This window comes from Oryctolagus cuniculus, chromosome 1 (genome assembly GCF_964237555.1).
Source record: "Oryctolagus cuniculus chromosome 1, mOryCun1.1, whole genome shotgun sequence".
Classification (NCBI taxonomy): Eukaryota; Metazoa; Chordata; class Mammalia; order Lagomorpha; family Leporidae; genus Oryctolagus; species Oryctolagus cuniculus.
In genome coordinates, this window is record NC_091432.1 from 117,404,862 (window position 1) to 117,410,168 (window position 5,307).

The window sequence follows — 5,307 nt, forward strand, 5'->3', positions numbered from 1 at the left end:
CTCGATGAAGGGTGGGATGGGAGAGGGAGTGGGAGAGGGGAGGGCCACGGGAGGGAGGGAGGTTGTGGGGGGAAGCCACAACAATGCAAAAGTTGCACTTTGTAAATTCACATTTATTAAATAAAAAAATAACTATATAACAAACAAACAAAGAAAAAGAAAAAAAAGAACTTAATGCTTTACCCTTTTAGTATTTTTATGTTCTACTTAAAACTATTGGTTGAAGCCGGCGCCGTGGCTCAATAGGCTAATCCTCCACCTTGCGGCGCCGGCACACCGGGTTCTAGTCCCGGTTGGGGCGCCGGATTCTGTCCCGGTTGCCCCTCTTCCAGGCCAGCTCTCTGCTATGGCCAGGGAGTGCAGTGGAGGATGGCCCAGGTGCTTGGGCCCTGCACCCCATGGGAGACCAGGAAAAGCACCTGGCTCCTGGCTCCTGCCAGGATCAGCGCAGTGCGCCGGCTGCAGCGGCGGCCATTGGAGGGTGAACCAACGGCAAAAAGGAAGACCTTTCTCTCTCTGTCTCTCTCTCTCACTGTCCACTCTGCCTGTCAAAAAAAAAAAAAAAAAAAAAAAAACTATTGGTTGAACTCTGTAATTAATACACAATTACTCTTACGTGTTTAATTAATGCTATAACTAGTACTCAAATAGTATTTTACACTTTGTGTTTCTGTGTGGGTGCAAACTGTTGAAATCTTTACTTAATATATGCTAAATTGATCTTCTGTATATAAAGGTAATTGAAAATTAATCTTGATGTGAATGGAAGGAGAGAGGGAGTGGGAGAGGGGAGTGTTGTGGGTGGGAGGGAAGTTATTGGGGGGGGGAAGCTATTGTAATCCATAAGCTGTACTTTGGAAATTTATGTTCATTAAATAAAATATAAATATATAAAAAATGTGTATCAGAAAAAGGACTTCTCAGTCAGATAAAGAGGGATTAGGGTATCAACAAAAATAAATCAGAGTGGTTTGCCTTTTTGACCATGAGACTTGATGTAAATGTACACAGTTTTATATGAGTCTGTGACATGTATCCAATTTTATTTTTCCAAAATAAATATTTTATTGTGTTACTATAATGTGGATAAAGCAAGTTTTTTTCAACAATGTAATCATTAATGTTACAATGTAACCATTTCTCTTACAGGTGTTACTCAGTTCTGCTTTCTTAATTCTGATTTTTCAAGTCAATTTATGAACTATAAAATAGTGATTTCACAAATACCTTATCTCACTCAGAGTAAAAGCCAGTTAATAGATTAAACTTTTGAATAAGGGCACACAATGGGTGAGCAGATATATGTGTACCTATCCTAGAGTGTTATATAGAGTCTTATACTAAGATGATGATACAGAGAGTACTTGTGTGATGTCTTTACACTGGGTGGCCAGGGAGGGCTTTTTGAGGAGGTGAAATTTACACTGAGAACTGAATGACAGGAGGGAGCCAAGTACATGGAACATTCCAGTCATACAGAGTGGCTGAGGCAAAGTCCCAGACCATCTGATGAGTGTGACAAACAGTGTGACAGTGGTGTGGTTAGGAGGGGTACATAATAGGATATTATGTGTGCAGACAAAGATTTAGGAAATAAACTTTAGGGATCAAGGCTTTGCAACCTTTGAAAAGTGGTTGTTATTTTCACCCAAAACTAACTTATTTGATACTAATCACACAAAAAACATTAACTCTTCTTTCTCCTCCCACCTTATCTCATTTTTAACACATCCTGGAGTTATGTCAAGGGTTCCATGGTGATCTGTAGTGAAATCCACTAAACATTATCTTTTAAATAACACTAAATAGCTCTGAAATTTTTAAAAGATTTATTTATTTTATTTGAAAGGCAGAATTACAGAGAGAGAGGAAGAGACAACAAGAGAGGCCTTCCATCCACTGGTTTACTCCCAAAATGGCTACAACAGCTGGGGATGAGCCAAGCCAAAACTGGGATCCAGGAGTTTCATCCAGGTGTCCCGCATGCGTGCAAGAGCCAATCTTCTGTTTTCCTAGGCACATCAGCAGGGAGCTGGATCAGAACTGGAGCAGCTTGCTATTTGTGTACACCAGCTAAGCTGCTGCGTGGAATGCCTACATTCCATACTGTAATCTAGCTTCCAGTTTATGTACACCCTGGGAGATAACAGGTGATGCCTCCAACAGTTGGGTCCCAATCACATTCATAGGAGACCTGGATTGAGGTCCTGGTCTCTGGTTTCAGCTTGGTCCAGCCCTGCCTTTTCAGTCATTTGGGGAGTATGAAGCAGCGAATGGAAGATTTCTCTCTCTCTCACTCTCACTCTTGCTCTGTATTTCAAATAAACAATAATAATACAGGGAAAATATGACTGATGGTAAATTAAGATTTTAAAATCTATTTTGTGAAAGGGAAAAATTTCTCCACAATGGATCATAAAACATTTGTAGGGATGTTCTTCCCAGTGAATATATAGCATGACTCAGCATCTATATTCCAACCCTGAGGCCCTAGAAGTTAGTGTCATCCAGCTTTTTCTCCTTATAACATCATAATTACTTAAAGGAAGCTGGAGAATAATAGGAGGAACTATTCTACAGATTCTGAATGATCTAAGGCCTAATACTGCTTTTACATACATTTTCTTGAGTTGTGAAATGACACCAACAACTAATTACTTTTCATATCATTAAATCATTTGCATTTTTATTTGGATTTTCTACTCTTCTTTCTCTGAATTTATTTGTAATGTGCCCTTATTAGGAATTGGAATCTATAACAAAAATACAGCTATGATTAAAGAAAGGATGCTTTTCTTCAAAGTCTTAGTGCAACTTGGGCATCTTTGTTCTTCAAACTATAGATGAAAGGATCCATCATTGGCCCCACAATGGTGTAAAAAATAGGGGATTCTTTCTCTTGAGGCAGAGACTCAGCACAAGAAGACTTTAGGAACATGAATGCTGCAGATCCAAAGAGACAAACAGCAATTACATGGGAGATATAAATACTGAAGGCTTTGAACCTGCCATGGGTCGAATGGTTGTGGAGGATGTTGGAGAGGATCTGAGTATAAGAAACAAAGAGGGTGAGACTGGGCACTGTTTCATTGATCCCCACCACAATGAAAGCCACCAGCTCATTGATGTAGGTGCTTGTGCAGGAGAGCTGGAGAAGTGGATGGATGTCACATGAAAAATGATTGATGATGTTGCTGTCACAGAGTGAGTCTCAGCATACATGCACTGTGTGAGCCACAGCACCTACAAACCCCATTACAAATGTCCATACTGTTAGCATGAGGCAGACCTGAAGGGACATGCTGACCTTGTACAGCAGGGGCTTACAGATGGCCACATATCGGTCATAGGCCATCGATGTCAACATACAGCACTCATCAATTACAAAAAAAGGAGTAGAAAAAGAGCTGAGTCATGCACTCAGCATAGGAGATGATGTTCTGTTTCACAAAACTCACCAGCATTCTGGGGATTATGACACAGGAGTAGCAGAGATCAATGAAGGACAGGTTGAAGAGGAAATAGTACATGGGGGTGTGCAGGTGAGGGTTCAGACCAATCATTGCAATCAAGCCCAGGTTCCCCACCACAGTGACCACATAGATTCCCAGGAAGAGGAAGAAGAGAGGCAGCTGCAGTTCTGGCTGTTGAGTTAATCCCAGCAGGATAAACTGGGTCACTGAAGACTCATTTCCTGAGGTCATTATTCCCTTGGACATATCTGTGAAAAGAGAAAAAAATAGCAATTTAAAAATATGAGAACCCAGATCTTTTCACCCATCCCTACTCTAATGACATTGAAACCCAGAATGGGGAAGAGAACTCCAGCCTATCCTCTGTGCATCTTCATTTTTTGCAGTTTATACAATGGAGAGAATGTGTAAAGATTAGTGTCGAGTACATCTGGGAAGGCAATTTCTGCAGGAAAGAGATGCAGGGTCTCTAAGACAACTCTTCCTCTCTAGCATCTCCAGTCCATGTCTGCCTACCTCAGGGTCAATAGAGTTCTCAGCAAAGAAAAGATAAGACATTACAAGGATTCCCAGGCTCCACAAATAGGATTTGGAAGGAGTTAGCAGAACAGACACAATCAACACTCACCCTCTTGTCTTGAGATCCAAGGGAGGACCTTGTTAATACTTCTCCCCTGTTTTCATGAAGGAGCAAGTGACACTGATCAATTTTACCAATGAACAGACCAGAAAGGAGATACTTTCTGTTTGAGGCTACTTTGGGAATTAGAGACTAGAACACATTCCTCAGTTCTCCAGACTCTAGGATGCCATGAATAACAGGTCATTGTTTTGGGTGGTGACTTTGACCAGAGTTTTCTTGCCAGCCTAGTGGATAATAAGTAGTGTTTTCCAGTACCAGAAATGCCAATTACTAATATGGCCCAAGGGTTTTTATGGTTGATAAAATCCAAGGGATCTCATTAAAGGTTGGAAGACCTATGCGCCTCATCTGCTTCCCCAGAGATCAGAATTTGCAGCTGACAGAAATTACTTACCCTGCATCTACAGCCTGGTTTAAGATAATGACATTCACTTTTTGGAACAACATTCTACATACACTTGGTTTCCTACCAAATGAATCACATCCACACTCCCAAATAGAAAAGCAATATGATCACTGCAGAATTCACATCATTTGTCCATATTTATACATTTATCTGTTTGTTTCTTGCTCTTATTCTCCCCACAGCATATAAATACACATTCTGAACCCACAAATAATTGAATCTGAGCTACAAAACAACAGAAATGTTTTGTACTTTTTTCAATATTATTTTTGCACCTTCTTTGAGAAATGTCTGGCATATATGTTAGGTATTCTACTATTCTTTTACTTTCAATCTACTTATATGAGGACAGTTCACAAAATTCATGGAAAATGCATACATTTAATTTTTTTGAAGATTTATTTATCCATTTGAAAGGCAAAGTTACTGAAAGAGACAGAGACAGAGATCTTCCATCTGCTGGTTCACTTCTCAGATGTCCACATTGGCCAGCACTGGGCCAGATCAAAGTCAGGAGCCAGGAGCTTCTTCCTGGTCTCCCACATGGATGCAGAGGCCCAAGTACTTGGGTTATATTTCACTGCTTTTCCCAGGCCATTATAAAGGAGCTGGATCAAAAGTGGAGCAGAGGCCAGTGCTGTGGTGTAGTGGGTTAAAGCCCCAGCCTGTAGAGCGGCATCCTACATGGCCACCAGGTCCGAGTTCCAGCTGCTCCACTTCTGACACAACTCTGCTATCACCTTGGAAAGCAGTACAAAAATGCCCCAATTCTTGGGTCCTCTGCA

The 5,307-nt window shown here is 40.9% G+C and overlaps 1 pseudogene; it reads right to left on the minus strand.

Annotated features, from left to right (window-relative positions):
• Positions 1-2,776: 2,776 nt before the first annotated feature.
• LOC100344789 (olfactory receptor 8B3-like) lies at positions 2,777-3,823 on the minus strand (annotated as a pseudogene).
• Positions 3,824-5,307: the final 1,484 nt, after the last annotated feature.